This window comes from Solanum pennellii, chromosome 11 (genome assembly GCF_001406875.1).
Source record: "Solanum pennellii chromosome 11, SPENNV200".
Classification (NCBI taxonomy): domain Eukaryota; kingdom Viridiplantae; phylum Streptophyta; class Magnoliopsida; order Solanales; family Solanaceae; genus Solanum; species Solanum pennellii.
Genome location: NC_028647.1, coordinates 29884123 through 29904726, shown reverse-complemented (window position 1 = coordinate 29904726; position 20604 = coordinate 29884123).

Below are 20604 nucleotides of genomic sequence, written 5' to 3'. Positions count from 1 at the left end.
TCAAGTGTAGTAAATACAATACATGCTAATTTAGACCAACATAATGTGTATCCAGTGAACCAATATCATAAATATCATATGAGACCAACATCATGCATTTGATTCAACATATATACATAAAGAACCCACCTTAGAATTCCCCTCAAGGTCCACTTGTGCAATGTATAGGTAAAGTCTCATACCCTTACCTGCACTAAGTAATTCCTCTTAAGAAATTCTAGTCAATGTTCATCTTCTTACTTTCATTCATTAATTTTAACATTCGGGAAACTTTGCAATAACTGACATAGACCATGTGAGCTACATGGAATTCGGTTTCATCCCCTCACACCGAAATGAGGGTGCCCTACTTGCCAAGGTAAGACATAAACATTCGTATAGCATCTAGGTGCATCCACTAGCTAAGGTTCCTTTGGGGGCACATATTTAAGGAACGAGGATGTTGTTACTAGTAATCCTCTTTATGCTAACTAGCATTGTAGTTTCCACCTCATGAGAGAACATAGTGTAAACCTCTTTTACTTTGTGAAGAAATACCTCTTAATGTCAATTTCTCTCGGTGCTAAGCTATATTCCCTTTTTGAAGCGTCTTTAAATTCTTCATTAACATTAATTTATAACATAGGTCTTAGGAGTTTCACCCCTCATATAACATGTTCATAGGTCACAGGTTTTAGGATGAGAAATCCCTTTCATCACAAACCCAATATCATGTGAGAACATTAATTCATACCATAAATATAAGATGTACATGGGAATTTCCTTTAATCTCTCATATTAGCACACCAATCATCATCTCACAAATATCTTACTCATAGCATGATCATACATTCATAACTTCATCATTCATACTTCAAGTAATCATTACTAAAGATAAACCACAATAGAATGTTCTCGACGGTCTTACCAATGGACTTCAAGATACCCTTTCAAGACTTCACCCCAAATCCATAATATTCATCCATCAAACCCATCATAATCACCATACAATAAACGATTATACAAGAAAATACTCAATTACATCACTTGTAATCATTAATCAACATAATTCAAGAGTTAGGGTTAAGAGAAGAGGGACATTCATGGGTCTTTAAAGAATTAGGTCAAAACCTAATGTAATACATCAATTAATTAATTAAAATTCATAATACATCATTATTAATAAAATCTAGACCAAATAAGTCAAGTTTAAAGGTGACCCACGAATTTGAGTAAATTCTAGAAAGTATGAAGAACATTGAAAATCAATTTGAAGGAACCTCTTGGGGAAAGGAGTCCCAAGAGTTAAGAGTTCCCATACTTTTTATATCCTTAAGGATTAATGGAAAAAAAGTCTTGTTCTTGAATCCATACTTGAAGCTTGATCTTCTCCTTCAATGGATTCTTAAGTTGAGAGAGTTTTGAGAGAGAGGTTGAGGTTTGAGTTCTGTTTTGTGAGTTCTATTAGAATGACTTGGGGTCTTGGGGTAGGGGTCTTATAGTTACGTAATTAACTAACTCAACACCCCTCCTAACCCCTAGTTAAATAACAAACTCGTAATAAGACCCTTGACTTAAAAGTGAAACTCACTTACCAGGCAGTGACCTACGGCCACCACCTATGGACAGTAGATGGTGTTACGACCCGTCCTGCAGGTCGTAAGTCTGGTGAGAGAAGGGGGCAAGGAGCAGGCTCAGTGGAGAGACTAAGTCTCAACCCACTAGCTTTACTTACAGGGTGTCATCTGTCACGACCCGAGAGCATACCCTAGAAGAATTGGTATTCTCAAATCTTAGCACGGCATACTCGACCTCTCAGAGGTCTTGTAAAAGCCTTTTGACATCATTCATTTCATATATGTATGAAAAGTAGTGCGGAATTAAATTTTCAAAACAATCGAATAATACTTCAAAATATCTTTCATAGAAAATCATAGGAAAAAGGCTTAGTCTCTTGAAGACAACTTAGACACACGAATATCTTGGGTCACGACCTATACATCAACATAATAGAAATAACAAAGTCTAATACAATGTATTTAACAAGAAAAGCTAAACATCACTACGTCCTCGAATCAAGTGCAGACATACCACAACTTGCTTGAATAAATGCTAATATCCAAGCTTCACTTCAATGACTTCTCTCATTTTCCACCTATACCTTCAAAGATACGAGTAAATATATGGCATTGGTACATTAGAATGTACTAAGTATGGTGAAATGCAATAAAATCATGCTAAAAGGACATTTGTATGAAACATGCTCTTTTTTTTGGAGAAAACCTCATGAGATAAGTATAAGGAACCACTTCAAGTCAACATATACACATATAAGTCACATTCCAAGTAACCCATAATATAACATATACATCACTTCAAAACATAAAAGCATATGACCCTCCTACCAAAGGTTATCCTAAGACCCACTTGAGTAAGTTATGAAGCGGCCGCCCATGCAACCCCTTCACACACACCTAAGTGTTCCTCAAGGCTTCTTAAGGTAACATTATTCCCATTTCATCAATTAAACTCCCTACCTAAAATTACTCTAAGACTCACCTAAGTAAGACATTAAGAGACTGCCCATACACCCTCTTCAAGGCTACCTAAGCAATCCTTAAAGCTACTCTAGATAAGTACCTTTTCATTTACATGCACTAACTTAAGTCAACTATGTTCATTGAGTCATTTAAGAGACATTCAATAATTAAGGTCTTTCACATAATGGTCTTGGAGAAGACCTAGGGAACCTACATACTAACATTGTCAAAGCCTACTCGTGCCATGTCTGGATAGCGTCCTATTCTACTACCTAAATGTTGTAGAACTTATCCAAAACTAGAATGTATCCCACATGATGAGAATAGGAATTAACCGACGTAGACCATACTAGCTAGACATGGAATCTGGAGTCTACCCTACTCCGATGGAGGGTGTTCTACTTGCCAAGGGTAGAACTAGGACACATTCCATGTAGGCACATGGTTAAGGACTATCAAGGGTTTCTTTGTAATCTACTCTCATCTTAAGTAGAGTCACTCCCCAAGCATACTCACTCGGTGCTAGCCTTTTTTCTCATAGAGTAATTCAATCAGAAGGGTATATGAAGAGGTACCATATAGTAGTCATAACCAAATTGTAATACACCTTACCAAAGATGGGTCCAGTAGGGCTACCACATAATGGTTACTAGGATAGCTTCATGACTTTCTTAAGGATGGTTTCATGTTGTTCCGGTCAACCTACCCTAAGTCCATCATTCACACAAGAAGGATACCATTATGGCTTTCAACTTCAAGGATATCACAACCTTCTATCTAGTTTGAAGGTTCCACATTAATGACCCTCTTAACCATGTTCAAGGTCATATTTGAATCATATATACACATTCATGACAAAGGTGTTTTAGCCTACTATGTCAATAATCATATTCATATTTTTCATGTATCAAGTAGAGGGACATAGGTCTACCAAAACAAGACACACTCATCATCATCTTATCACATGTACAATATCATTCAAGTATCACATAGGGAAAACTAGGTCTACTACAAGTCACCCTATTCATTCCTATAGAAACATCAACATAATCCATCACAAGACTCATATAGTTAACTAGGAAGATTCTCACTTAAACATCAAGTAAACACACATTAAGACATCACCATAGTCTACTATAGACACATATCATCAACTAGAATAACTCATGCTTTGACTTCTCATATACACATAAGTCATATAGACCTTCACAATGATCACATATCCAAGTTATAACTTGATAACATCATAATTCATAATATACTGCCAACAAGGCCACATTCTTCACAATTATAGCACATAAGCACCATTACCATAAGTGGAGCATACTAATAATCACAATTGAAAACCTATACTTTACAATATAGAATAGGTTGGGTCGACATACCACCATTCCACCATCAACACCTTCAATTCTTAGCCAATTCTATTAATTCAATATACAAAGGCTCTTACCAATAGTCATAATCACCAATTCAAACAAACAATCAAACTATACAATGATCCAACATAATACAATGTGAAATTCATCAAACTAAGACAGCCTATATGCAATTCTAACATGCTTCTTACATAATTTAATAGCCCAAAGTAATCTACTGAAGAAATAAATACAAAAGAGACATGATCAAATCACCCATAATATAGCCAAAAGAAGAATTTCATGATTTGCAAGGGTTCATATGGAATTTGATCTAAAATCATTCAGTTAACATCAATTATATCATAAATCATTGTTTCAAATCATCTTATGCAAGAACCCATGGCTAGATATCAAAATAGAAGATTTCATTTTTTGAGAAGTCTTGAAAAATCCTTTGAAGTTTGGCTCCTTGAAGAAAGAGATTTCAAGGATGAAACACCATATCTTGATGAAGAAAATCCACGAAAATGAAGAAGATTTGATGGACAAATCAAGCTCCAAGCTCCCACATTGCTTCAAGCTCCAAGCTCCCACATTGCTTCAAGCTCCAATGGTGTTGTAGAGAATTATATTTGAGGTCTTGGGGTTTTGATTTTAAAAATGAACTTAACTTTGGGTTCTAGACATATAAAACCACTTAAAATACCCAAAAATCCCTGAAGTAACCACCCAAACTATTTTTATAATGTTAGATAAAATTCCCAAAACACCCTTGCCTTGGCCGAGAACCTGTAGGAGAATTGCATGCTCTTATCCACAAGCCCATCGACGAGGCATCGACCAACCAACGGACCATCATGCAGGTCCGTGGTTTGGGTGAGAGACCCCACGAATAGGGGATTAATCTCCCACACTAAGTATGGGGCTACGCCTCAATCGACGAGGCGTCAACAGGACAACGATCCATCGATTGACAGTCGTTGGTTGGGACTGTTTTGGCAGTCTTGACCCACAAGTTGGATTCTCCTCAAGGACCCCTGGGGTGGTCCTTGCAAAGTCATTCTCAGACGTTTCTAACCTAAATACACTTGTATTGGTGTTAGGAACCTCTTACATAAATTTGAACCAAAAAGAACACGTAAAACATGCAAAGGCACACTACAACACACAAACACGTCTCAAGGTAAAACTTTCGAACGACTTGGACGTTTGACCTCCAAACACTTCCAAACATTAAACACTGCCTCAAATACTATTATAAACCATTTTAAGACTTTAAAATCTCATGACACACATGTTAGACTCTAGTTTCACCTAGTTCATTTTTAGGGACGTTACATCAGCCCAGTGACGGCTCGTCACTGCCTATCGTAAGTCAAGCTGTCATTTGCTAGCCTTTAGGGTCAAATGGTTGGGTCCTCTTCAAAGACCCCTAGGGTTTTCCTTGAGGGGTCGTACCCAGACGTTTAGACCCTAAAATATGGTTGTATATATTTAAAGCATTTTGTAACATTTATTCCTCACAAGACACTTCGAAGCCCCTTACAACATCTAAGAACACTAGCTTAATTTTACAAATCTTTCAAACGTTATGGTCGTTTCTTGATGTTTAGACGCCAAAACCTCTTAACTAAGTTAATTACACTAGTTTAATTCTATAAACATCATTTTAACCATTTTTTAGTCATTAGACTCCATTTAAATCTCTAGCTTAAGTTATTAGATTTTCGAGGTGTAAAACCATTAAAGACCCCACGTACTAGGTACATCCCTGTAACAAATCTACATATCATAAACTTTTGCACAATGTTAGCAACATCCCAGATAACTTTGCTATCAAAATATGTACCACCATGAATCACAACTTTCCTACTATTCTATAAGAATCATAATATTATATTAGGAATTGCTTGAAACACTACTTTCTGCCTAGTATTACCAGTAGTATACTACTACAACTTCATAGTTTGTTTCATCTTAAGCAAGGGGTAATTGATTCCAGCTGCCCAATTATAGTGCCTCCAGACTATCTTGGCAACCTCTCCTTTAATAAATAAATGCTCCTAAGTTTCTCTTCTAGGCACACTGCAACATGAACATAATTGAGAGATATTCAGGTTCTAGTTATCCATTACAGTAGATACAGGGACTCTATTTGACCATACTCTCCACCCAAAAGTTGAAACCTTGAAAAGAAGATCCTTCACCCAGATATACTTAAAAACTTTATTTACTACCTCATTCTTCCTCAAAATATCCCAAGCACTCTTCACACTAAAATGCCCAGAACTTTTTTTTTCACCAAGGCTTATCTTTTTGGTTAGTCAGTATGGCATGACCAAATATATAATCTTACTTGGTAGATTACAACTTCAGGTGTATGATGTTTCATGTTTACATAGTCCCAACCAGATTCTTTCAAAAAACACTAAACATCTATCATAGGGTGACAAGTCTGCTCTTCACCATGCTGAAGGTATAATGGATCTAACCAGGTACTAGTGTCATAATAAACTAAAGAAGATCACCCTTAGGCTCCCACCATAAATATTGTTCAATACAGTCTCTATTCTCCAACATGTGCTTCCATGCCTGGGTACGTCCTCTCCATTGGACGAGTGTAGGAATTTGCTTCTTGTGGTATTCGTTCCACATAAAAATTGACCATATAGACTTTTGAGTCCTGCTCCACCAGAGTTTTGCATACATAGCTTTTGAGACATCAAACATTAACCTAAACCCTAAACTACCTTCTTGTTTGGGTAAACATACTTTCTCCCAAGCAGCCCAATGTTTACTTCTTCCTGTTAGTTTATTACTCCAAAAGTATTTAGCATAAATATTATGGATTTCTTTCAATGCGGTTAGGAGGAAAAATTGCAGAAAGCACATGAATGGGAACACTTCGTAATACGCTAGTATTCAATACATTTTTACCTCTATATGATAGCATATTCCCTTTCGATGCTTGCAGTTTTTACTTCAATCTCTGAACAAGTTCATCATAGTGTTGTTTTCTTTTCCTTAAGTTAGTAATAGGCAACCTACGTATTTAAAAGGGAACTGACCCCTTTTTATACATGTAAAATCTTCAGTTGTTTATCTTTTCTTGTACCTTCTATTATAGATAGACGAAACTTTTGCCCTAATTCACTTTTTGGTCAGATGGAGTCTCATAATCCTGTAACAATGACATAATCGTATTCAGATAAAAAGCATTAGCTGGTGCAAATATAATAGTTTAATCTGCATTAGTAAGATGATTTATCCTTGTGCTCCATTTTGGTATACCATAACCCACACATTGGTCATCATCAGAGATCTAGTCAAAACTTCAGATGATAGTATGAAAAGAGTAGGTGATAGAGGGTCCCCCTATTTTAATCTTCTAGTATAGTGAAAGAAACCTTTTGGTTGACTATTCATTAGAACTTAATACCAATTATAAGCAAGCAGTCTCTAATTCATGTCAACAAAATGCTCTAAAAATCCCATCTTCCTCAAAACTTTCATAAGGAAGAATCAGGAAACTTTATCATAAACCTTGGACATGTCCAATTTGATGACTACATTAGAAGGTTCTCTTTTTCTGATATCAGAAACAATCTCTTGTGTCAATAGAACATTTTATATGATACTTCTCTCTTTAACAAAACCAGACTGATTGTGACAAATAAATTTAGCTAAAAAATCTTCCAACCTATCATGTACCACCCTGGAAATCATTTTGTTGATAAAGTTGCTCAAGCTAATTGTTCTTAAGTCCGAAAAGGATTGAATTATCTATTTCTTGGGTAATAAGACCAAGTTAGTATGAGTAATTGACTTAAGTAAGCCTATTACCATAGAAAAAATCTATTACCATCCTTAGGATATCACAGCCTACAATTTCCCAATATGTTTGATAAAATCTACCAGTTAAACCATCTGGTCCACTTGCACTATCCCCATTTACATTAAAAATAATATATTGGACCTCCTCCAGAGAAGGATGTTTGCAAATATCAACATTTTCTGCCCCTTTTGTAAGAGAATGGATATTTCTCAATAGTGAGAAATCAGTGGCCTCCCTTTCTTATAAGAATTTGGTAAATTTCATTTTCTCCTCCTCTATATCTCCTGCCTCATCTAACCATAAACCCTGAGGATTTTGGATCTTCTATATCTAAAGTCTAATTCTCCTACCCATCCCAATACTATGAAAGAACCCAGTATATCACCACTCTTAAACCAGTCATATGCAGCCTTTTGTAGCCGAAGAGTATAATCATAGTGCAAATATCTTTTATATTCAGCATGTGCTCTCTATAATTCTTCTCTGTTTTCAGCATTTAAGGATTCTTCAAATAACTTACCCTTAATCTTAACAATGTCCTCTCTCATGGTTATCTACTTGAAATATCTCTATAAGTGTGTTTGCTCCATCTTGTTAGTGCAACCTTAACTCTTATGACGTTATTTTTAAAATCAAGCCAAAGGTTTTGGGAACAATTAACAGACCATTTTTTTAACAACATCCAGAAATTATGGAATGTCAACCAAGAATTTGAGGAATCTGAATGGTTTCCTCTAAATTATCACTATGTTAGAAACAAAGGGGCATGATCTGATCTTGTACTTGCCAGATTCTCTACCTCCATATAACTAAACCATTCTTGCATCTATTGGTTTATTAGAATCTTTTCAAATCTTTTAAAGATACAATCATGTCCAGCCCTTCCATTCCACCATGTGAAAGGGCATCCTTTGAATTGAACTTCTGTAAGTTAACAATTTGCAATGCAATTTTCCAAGTCTTCATGCTCTGCCTCAATCACTGGCAAACCTCCAATTTTTTATTCAACATTCAACACCACACTGAAATCACCCCTACTAGCCAAGGACTAGTTATTGAAGTTACTACCGGAAATATGTCTTCCCATAATACCAACCTTGAAATATGTCTACCCATAATACCAACCTCTCTACAGTAATGCACTTGGCATTTGCCAAATTTACAAAAAACATTGTGAGATTAATGAAGCTAAATAGTAAGTTGTTGATTTGAGCTTTTAACAATCGTAGGATCAAATCCATCATTCGCAAAGAACCAAATTTTTACCATTAGAGTTAGAAGTAGAAAATGACATCCTCAATCTTCTCTTATATCTATTGATGTGCCTATCATTCTGAAAAGGTTCCAATAGTCCCAAAAATGAGAACTTATGGTATTTATGCAACATTTGTACTCTTTGAAAAGCCTGATGGGGACAAATCTAATATTATAAAGAAGAGCATTCATTGTTCATTATATTTTGAGTTGACCCTCTTAGGTTGAACCCTGATAGGTAAAATATTCTCAATATTTCCTTGTTTCTTCCCTTTTCTAGCACTTCTTTAGATTATTGGTGAAATATCAACTTCAAGTTGAACCTCCCACAAATCCCCATTATTGTCCTCCTCCGTTAAACCTTTGCTATTAGAGTAGAATCTAGATCACCATTACCACTGTGATTTACATCTATATTGTGAGAAACAATATTATGTAAAACTTTATTAGGAGATTCCACCTATACTACGTGATTTTCATCCAGAAAGACTACCTCTAGACACTCAACTATTGCTTGTGTATGAGACTCAACCACCTTCATACCCCCTTCATGTACCTCTTCTATAAAATCACACCTTTTGAAATATGATTGACTACTGATTTGTTTTCCAAGGCTCACCATGGTAATTGGTAGCGCATCAATCTCTTGAAGTGGGAGAGAATAAGAATGAGTGCATTTTTTTAATAAAGCATTTATTATATTATAAATAATAATGTTTTATTAGAATAATGCCCCAACAATACTCATAAGCTTGAAAACAGAGTAAGTAAACATATGCTCCATGAATCGCATGGAGTTCACTAATAAGTTGAATGTGACAAACATAATATGTTGTTATTCCATCCTTAATACTTGAACTTACATTATTTAAAACAATGTAGTACCTCTAATAAAAGAATGTAAGTACATATAGAACAGTAATTTTTTATAATAATGTTGAAGAAATATAGTAGGTGAAATAAAATGGTATTCCACTAACATAAATGAAATATTGTAAGAAAATCCAAATGATTTAATATCTTCAATCATAAGATAATTTATTATGAAAGTTCCTTAGTTTAATCGACATGTCCACTATGTGAGTACATAAATATTTTTTTTGCCTCATCGACTAAGTCATCATATACCTTGTTGGGGTATGAGATATGCATATCATCAAATTGTATTGGATTCATATCATATTCACAAGAGGATAACATAAAGGAATCACTAAAAAGTATGGTACACAACCTTTATCCTTCATTGACATACATAATATCGAGAAATTTTTATGCACTCTACAAGACCTATTTGAGGGTGGGAGCGGTATCCTCTTAATAGTTGAACAATATAAAACTCAAGAGTTTTAATAGCAGCATTGTAAAAATAACAACCCAAATTTACCACTTGTAGAAGAAACTAATAATGTATAAATATACTAAAATTAAATATTTGATTATAAAGTAAAAATTCAATCAAATTGAACCTCCTCCCACATCACTATTTTTGAAAATTATATTCGTCTTGTTTGAACAATTTAAATTTATTGTTTTTACTAAAATAAAATAAGGTGAAATAATGTGATTTTTAAACCATTTGATATCAATAAAGTCACGATCCAAAATGAGTCATGAGTGACACTCACACTTAACCTCCTAGGTGAGCAAACCAATGAATTCAACCCCAAGTTATATCAATTGTTCAACTAACGGAAAATAACCATGATGTGGAAGCTCAAAACTTATTAAACTAATCAATTAAATAAACCTCTAAAGTCTATTACATATTATCCTAAAAACCAAAAAGTCATCACATCAAGGACATCTCTTCTCAAAATACAAAGTCTAGTATTAAAGACACCAAAATAAATAAGTAGCATAGTCTATGTCCGAAATTTAAGGACATGATGCCATGAAAGAGAGAATCCAGCACGAGCTAGGAGGAATAGCTCACCCTAAAATATAATGTGTTGGAGACTAGTTAGAGCTGAGGGCAAGTCGAAGTCAATGGTACACTTGTTGCACTCCAAAATGAAAATGAAGAAAACACAAGTAGGGGTCAACTATAGGGCAACATGTACTGAGTAGATATTATCAACCAACTCAAAATAGATACCAATATGCAATGAGTAGTAATATAAATCAACTATGGCACACATGAACTGGTGACAACAACACTAAACTAAGTACGTAATCGGTCAATAATATCAAAAACACACATGAGGACTCATGCCTCCACACAAGCTCTTTTGGGAATTCAATTCTTTAAGATTAAGTACATTATGTTGTTTATATATGTTTTTCTTAAATGTTACCATACCGAAATGTAACACCTAATAGTATTGTGCCAACTCATGGCACCTGATCCAAATATACTGTGTTAGAATGTGACACCCGATCCAATAATATCATGTTAGCTCGTGGCACCCAATCCAAATATTTTATTAGTTTATCATTTGTTATCGTCACTTTCAATTGATTAACAACATTTCATCAAGTCTTCTTTATGCAAGGCACCCTCCAAGACTTATTATGGATGTGGGGAGGTCGTACATATTAGAATGTATTGTCTAAAGCAGAGTCAGGCTCAGTATGATCAAAGTTATAGATATCCTATAGATAGAGGTAGAGGTCATCATTCTGGATGACGTGGTACCCAAGGTAATGGTGGTTGTCGGGTAGGCCGGGGTGACAAGAAGGTTGGAACTACATGAGCAGTCCAATAGGGGTAGAGAACAAACATGTGATAAAGCCCATTGGTATATGCTTTCCGTGGGAGGCCAAAGGCAGAGACATCTGATGCAGTCATTACAAGTACTCTTCTTGTCTGTGATAGCATGGATTTTGCATTGTTTGATCCTGGATCCATATTTTCTTATCATGTATCTTTATCTTTAGCTAATGGACTTGATTTGCATTGTAACTTGATCGAAATGTCTATTCATGTCTCTTCTTCTATTGGTGAGTCTATATTAGTTGAGAAGGTGTATAGGTCTTGCCCTTTGACTTTTGTGGAGAGAAAAGCTTATGTAGATTTGATTATTTTGGAGTTGGTTGATTTTGATATAATTTTGGGTATGACTTTGCTTTCTACAAATTTTGTTATCTTAGATTGTAAGATGTGACCTTATCCAAGCCCAGGATAGATCAGTTGGTATGGGAAGGTGACTATATTCCTGGACCATTTCGTATTATCTCCTTCGTGCTGAAAGGTTGGTGAGTAAGGTTGTTCAACTTTCTTAGCATATCTTAGAGATGATACTTCCAAAGTGTTTGTAACACTCTGAAAAGTCGAGACATAATATAGAGAATAACATGAGTTTATAAAGGTTTAGACACTGTTCTACGACCTAAAATAATGTTTATAAGTCATCCAAGAGGTTTTAGAGACAAGGCATCAAAGAACGTCCATGACGTTCGGAAACTAGCTTCATTGAACTAGTTGACGTCACTATGTTTGGGGATGGTTTAGGAGGGTCAAATGAAGTCTCAAACTTGTAAAAGACTTTATTTAGGTAGAGTGTTGTATAGATGGTCTAAATTTCTAATACTGACGCCCCAAGACCACCCAAAGGGTCATGGAGGAGGACACCAACACGTGGATTAATCTTCATTAAGGTATGGGTTCTTCACTCTTCGGATTCCTTACCCCAAGTGGTCCTTTCAAAGTTGAATTCTAAATTACCCAATTCCATGGGGTTTTCCAATTCTAATAGGTTTTCTTCTAAACTTCAAATTGATGATAGATCTTGATGAATTGTGATTAATTATGACTAATTGAGTATAGATTGTCGATTGTTGGTTAATTGATGTTAATTGATTGAATTTCATAAAGATTATTTCCTTTACCCAATTTTCCCAAATCTTGGATCTTGATTATCAATTGATGGAACTTGAAGTATGAATTGATCATTAGACTTGTTTTATCTATTCTAATTCACGTATGGATTGACTAGGGTAAGGTATTGTTGGGATTGGATTTATTTCTTGATGAATCCATGATGAACCCTATGTCCCCTCACCCTAGGTTATGAATTGATGTTAATTGGATAGTGATGATGCAATTGACCTAGTTCTTGTGTTAATTACTATTGATTGATGTTACTACACCTATTATTGGATTTAATTGGTTGGTTGATGGTAAAACCATGAAGATGGCTGTGGAAGGAGATTGAGTAATTTTTTTTTGTGATCATAACCTTTACTTTAATTATGATGGCTTGTGATTGATGATGTAGTTCAATTGAAGCATCTCTTGTGATTAGCCCAAGTAGGTGTTGGTATGATGATGAATTGAAATGTCTTGACTATGTGATTGTGAGATTATGCTTAAAATGAAATAATATAAGGTTGTTTACGAAGTACCTATATGCCTTATTATGACATGATGATGATGTTATGCTAATCTCACATATGAGGGTTTCCATGAAAGGGTATTCTCATGCAATTCTTAATGAGCTAATGACAATGACTATACAAGAGATTAGACCCTATGACTTACATTAAGCTATGATGATTAATAAAGACATTAAAGACATTTCAAAAAGGGACTCTAGCTTGCTTCGAGTGAACTAGAGTCAGGAGTGTCCCTTCCCACATAGGAAAGGCAGGATCACTAATGTACTATTGATATTGGAGACTATAATGCATGTAGCATAAAGAGGGTCCCAACTATATCTCCTAGTTCTTGAACTATGTTGCCCCCGTAGGAATACTAGCTAGTGGATCCACATAGTTGCTATGTTCATGTTTTGGTACTACCTTGGCAAGTAGTTTGTCTTCTTTCGGTGTAGGTTCTATGACACCGGATTCCACATTGCCTCATCTGGTCTATGTCGGTTAAGGCAAGATGTTCCCAAAAGATAGAATGAACTCTAACTAAGATAACCTAAGGGGTTTAGCTTAGTCTAGGTAGGGGTATGGGAATCTACCTAAACATTGCACTAGTTAGCCTTGAAGGAAGTCTTAGGATGATGTTCTTATGTATGAATATGCTAATAATGGTACATGATATGTATATTATGAACTTGAACATTTTTTATACTATATGTTGATTGGTTTCACTTATGAATATGTGTTGGTCTACATTGTTAAAGTATGATGATATGTACTCTTAAATGCCATGTTATGTGAAGTGGATGTTGATCATGATTCTTGTTGGTTATGGGGCTTTGCTTGGTCATTGCACTTGTTGACTTGATAGGGGTTCATGGGTAATTGTCTTGATTTGGTTATGTTATAATAAACTCTTATTCATGCTTGTTGATGTTAGTACTTGATGATAGAGTTGCTTGACTATGTGTCCAATTATGTGATATGCATGATAACTTGACTAGACTTAGTATTATTGGTCTTGTGATGAACATGCTTTGGAATTAAATGAAGGTGTCTAATTGATTGGTATGGTCTTATTGAATGTGCATACAGCTTTTCAATGTAAATTGCATACTTTAATGAAATGTCCCTTTTAGCATGTTTTCTTGATATGTGTGCATATGGTCTCATACTTAGTACAAGTGGTGTACTAACCCCATTTCTTCCTTTTCCCCAACATTTTAGGTTCCGGTCGTTGAAGGACTTTTGGAGACGACTTTCAAGAAGACTTGGAATTCTTAATCATCCAACTTGGGTAGGTACTCACTTTCCAAGAGCAATTCCTCTATCAAGCTTATGAAGTTGTTTTAGTATTAAGACTCTTATGTTCTTTCCCTTTTATTTGGATACTAAACATTGTATAACCTATATGTGGTCCTATTGTATTGATGTATGGTCTAGGCCCAATTTGATATACTCTTGTTAGATGGTGATGAGATGAGACATGCTTTTGAGATTATGTTATATTTTATATATATATATGTGCAATAAAAGTAGAAGACTAATTAATCTTCCTATACGAAGGGTTTATGTATACTCGATATATATATATCTATTATGTGTATGTAGAGATCTATGTAAACCTTCATGTAGAAGTAATTAAAAGTTTTAAATTTCCACTAATTTTGACCTATGAATGTAATGATGTAATCTAAGAGGCTAGTCTTAGTCCTGAAAGAGGACGACGACGCCGGTTACGTCTAGGGGGTCTTCCCAGATGTAATAGTGTCTTTGATTGAGTCTGTTGTGATAGTCCACAAATTTGAGGACATTATAGGCCTGTCTGGTATGCCACCAGATAAGGATATTGATTTTTGTATTGGCGTGGAGCTGGGAACTCACCCCATTTCTATTCCACCTTACAGAATGGTCTTGAATGAGTTGAGAGACTTGAAGGCCTAACTTTAGGAGTTATTAGACCGAGTGTCACTCTTTGGGGTGCTCCAATTTTATTTGTGAAGAAGAAGGATGGTAGTTTTCGGATACACATAGACTATAGGCAGTTGAATGAGTTAACTATTAAAAACAAGTTCCCATTCCTCACATTAATGACTTGTTCAATCAGTTACAAGATGTTTCTTTCTTCTCAAAAATTGATTTGATATTCGGTTATAATTAACTAAAAATACGGATAATAGATGTTCCAATGACTATTTTCTGAACAAGGTATCGACATTATGAGTTCTTAGTAATGTCTTTTGGGCTTACGGCTCCCCCTACTGCTTTCATGAGTCTGATGAATGGAACTTTTATGCCATATTTGAATCTCTTCGTTATTGTATTTATTGATGATATAATGATCTACTCTAAGAGAAGGAAAGATTGTGAAGAGCATTTGAGAACTGTATTGGGGTTGTTAACGGATAAAAAGGCTTTATGCCAAATTGTCTAAGTGTGAGTTTTGGCTCGATTTAGTGTCCTTCTTCGGCCACTTGGTTTCTAAGGATGGAGTGATGGTGGATCCCACTAAGATTAAAGCAGTGAAGAGTTGGGTAAGGCCTACTAATGTTTCAGAGATAAAAAGCTTTGTTGGTTTAGCTAGCTACTATCGTCGGTTCATTAAGGGATTTTATTTCATTGCTTCACAACTAATCAAGCAGAAGTTCCCTTTGTATAGTCGGATGATTGTGGAGAGCTCTCTGGAACTCAAGACCTTATTGACTACTATACTGATTCTTGCTTTGCTTGTGGAAGGCAAGAATTCATTGTTTATTGTGATGCATCTTATTCTAGTTTAGGTGTAGTATTGAATGTAATTGTCTATGCTTCAAGGAAATTATAAGTGCATGAACGTAACTATCTGACTCGTGATTTGGAGTTGGTTGTGGTTATATTTGCATCGAAGTAGTCGAAGAATTATCTATATGGGGTCAAGTGTGAAATATATACAGATCATCATAGTTTACAATATGTGTTCACTCAGAAGGACCTAAATTTGAGGAAGAGAAGATGGGTGGAGTTATTGAAAGACTATGATATTACTATTCTATATCACCACGGAAAAGCTAATGTTGTGGTTGATGACCTAAGTAGAAAAACAGGAAGCCTAGAGAGTTTAGCCCACTTGCAGATTTCTATGCACCCATTTGCTAGAGATGTTCAAGCTCTGGCCTATGACTTTATGAATCTAGAAGAAACTGAAAAAGGAGGATTCTTAGCATGTGTGAAGGCAAGATTTTTTTGTTGAAAAGATTTGAAGGAAAGATGATGAGAAGTTAAGTCGAATTCATGATATAGTAATGCGAGAAGAGGCCAAAGAGGCGGTGATCGATGAGGAAAGAGTCTTGAGGAGTAAGGGGTGGGTATATGTGCCCCATGTTGATGATTGATTTGACTCATACTATTCTTAAAGAGGCTTATAGTTCGAGGTATTTTACACATCATGGTGCAACCAAGATGTATCATGATCTGAGACAGGATTATTGGTGGAGTAGAATGAAGTATGACATTGTTGATTTTGCTGCCCTGTCTGAATTTTCAACAAGTAAAAATGAGCATCAGAGGCCTGGAGGGACCCTTCACAGAATGCCCATTCATGAATGGAAGTGAGAAAGAATTGCAATGGATTTTGTGGTTGGTCTTCCAAAGACATTGAGTAAATTTAATTCTATATGGATAATTGTTGACATGTTAACCAAGTCTACTCATCCTCCCCTTATTCTCTACCTCGTCAGTCGATAGAGGGGTCACTGCTATCAGGTGTTTGTCCTCTGCCACTAGTGGGTCTTCTGATGCGACCTCTATCATGACCTCTTACTAGTGCTCCCCTTTGGGGTGCAACCAAAATGGTTGGCTCAGGCACACCTGTCTTGCTGGTGTGGGTGTTGCCATAGTGTTGCTCTAGTTTTGAACATCTACGAAACAGAGTGAAGAAGGTCAGATACTTATTGGATTCAATTGATAGCACGAAATGAAGAAAGAAATGAGTTTTTCTAAAGTCCTATACCTTTCGAAGAAACGTAAAAGCGTACTTGTACCATTCCACAAGACTCTACTAGACTTGTCCTTGTGTGATGAGATCACCAAACCTGACTCTGATACAAAGTTTGTCACAACCCAAAACAAATCATGAGTGACACACACACTTAACTTGAGCGAATCAACGAATTCAACCCTAACTTATATCAATTGTCAACCTTATGGAAAGCAACTATAATGCGAAAGATCAAAACTTATTAAAGTAACCAATAAAATAAACATCTAGAGTCTATTACATATTATTCTCAAAACCTGAAAGTCATCACATCAAGGACATCTATTCTCAAAATACCAAGTCTAAGAGTATTAAAGACACCAAAATAAATAAGTAGGATAGTCTACGTCTGAAATTTAAGGACATCGTGCTATGACAGAGAGAATCCAATATGATCTAGGAGGAATAGCTCACCCTGAAATCCGATGTACTGGAGACTGGCTAGAGCTGAGGCCGAGCGAAGTCGATGGTACACTTGCGGTACTCCACAAAGAAAACGAAGAAAATACAAGTACGAGCCACGTATTGAGTAGATATCGTCGACCAACTCAAAATAGAGATCAATATGCAATGTGTAATAATATAAAATCAACTATGACACTTAGCAGGTGGCAAGATACAAACAACATGAACCGATGACAACAACACTAAAGTAAGTACATTATCGGTCAACAATATCAAGAACACATGAGGAATCATGCCTCAATAACAAGATCTTTTGGGAATTTAGTTCTTTGAGAGTGAGTACATTACGTCGTTTATATATGTTTTTCTTAAATGTTACCGTGTCGGAACGTAACACCCGATCTAATAATATTGTGCCGACTCGTGGCACCCGTTCCAAATATATTATGTCAGAATATGACACATGATCCAACAATATCATGTTGGCTCGTGGCACCTTATCCAAATATATCGTTAATTTATCATTTGCTATCACCACTTTTATTTTATAACAATATTTTATCAAGCTTTCTTTATTTAAGGCATCACTTTGATAAATAAAGTTTAAGATTATGAATTTCATGGTCATGGGATTTCAGACCAACCACAACAACACATGAATTATCAAAACAACAACCACCAAGTACATAGAAAAATTCACAATATCACTCAATGATTATCGATTACTATTAAGAGTTTATCTATCACATAGAATAAATCATAACCTACATCCACCGAATAACCGAAGTCAAGCGAGCTAATTCACCGATGTCTTTTCTTTCCTCAATACCTCCGAATGTTTTCAATCTATCAAGTATGCAATACACCTAATATTTAATTACCTATCTCCATATATTAAAACCTAATTTTATAACCTAATAAGAAAAATAATAATATTAAACTTTTGTAGCATTGGTTAAGAAACTAGTGGCAAGCTGGCAACAACCACAACTTAATTCACTTTCCACCTATAGAACTGAAGTTGATGGACAATCATGACCTTAGTTTACTGGTCACTTAATTCACTTTTCACATATAGAACTCAAGTTGATAGACAATCATGACCTTAGTTTACTGGTCATTAGTGATCACGTGGGTACATGAAGAATAGCCATGACAATTTCATATCAAACTAGAATAGAAGTGTGATCCAGATTCCAATTCAACTACTAAAGATTTGTTCCCCACTTTTTCTTATTCAATCTTTTTTATTTTCTTTCCAACCAACATTAAGAATTAACTCATAATTATTTGTTATTTGAATGTACTTACCCAAGGTGGATCTGGAGCAGGCTGCTACAATGGCACAATATCTCTAGAGGTCCTTGAACTTTGCAAGAGGAGAAAAAGTGGGTAGCTACACATGCAACTGGACATATATATCATACAAGCAGAGATATACCGAATGAGTTTAGCTGGAGCTATATACCATATTATGCTTGAGAGGAACTCAAGGGTGTTTTCTGAAGGCCAGAAACAGGTGAGAACCATAGTGCGACAAATTATCCAGTAGATCCATGTTCGAGGATCCGTGAAGATCAAGCTAGCAAAGAAGTTAGATACTATGAATTTCCATCCATAGGTTCGTCAACCTTTGTAACTGTAGGATAGGTTGTTCTCCAGTTGTGAGGCTTGCTGCTCCAACTGATCAAGAGTTTTGTACAAAACACTCTACTAGGTAAATAATAATACACATTAATTACAAAAAAAACATTAATAATTAAACTAAACTTAAATCAATACATTGATTTGGCGGAATTTTAATACGACTAATGACATTGAACACATATGCATAATACCCTTCCATTCTTTTACCCCAACAATAGAATAACATGTTATAACTTTCCTACATTATTATTTATTCATCTTCTGTAAAGTAAAGAAAAATTCATGGAATACCTTAAAGCTGTCGTTTCATACTTGTCCTCCAACCACGTCTCTTCAAATTTCTTTTTCTTCTACTGATTATTTATCACCCTAATTATGATATGACTAATTATAAAAGTGGTAAAAGTTGTCCGCAAGTAATTCTAATGTTATTTTCTTTAACCACCACTTATATTAATTATTTAAATTACCCCCTTACTTATATAATTACGAATAATTTAAAATATCCATTTAGAATCTATTGGAAGAGTCTTTTATGAAATAATAAACTATAGTACTCAAAATGACCTAATGGGTTGTTACAAATAAATTTGAATTTATCTATTATGGTATATTAGGCTAGTTTAGAAAGTTAATATAACCAACCATTTGTTTTAATTATAAGACACTTGAAACTTTTTTAAAGAAACATTTCAGTAGTTATGAAAATTAATAATATTTTTCTAATTTGATTTTATGATTAGAAAAATTAATTTGTATTTTTTATATACTCGATGACTTAATGGGATGTTAACCTGAACTTAGATGTAATATTATATTTAGGGTCTTCCTGCAATAATGACAAAAAATCATATTTATTATCTAGTGTGAACATTGAGAATGAATTTGATTATTTCACGAGAGATCATGTCATTCTTCTAACAATTGAAAATAAACATCTATAAAGAATAGTAGATTAAGAACAATTAAAGAAGCACGACAGAAGTTTACAAGAAGACTTAAATTTAAAATTGCAAAAAACATTATACATAAATTCAATATTTAAATAATTACTAATATCCAATTTTCAGATTTAAAAAATTATCCCGACCCAAGCCAAGACGAAGTGAAAAAGTACCTAGTAACATTCATTCAATTTATAAATGAATCCTAATAAGGAACATATAACATAACAAGTAATACAAATCATAAAATTGTATAAAATAAATGAAAGTCGAAACTAGTATATTTGAAACAAATGAGTTTACATATACATAA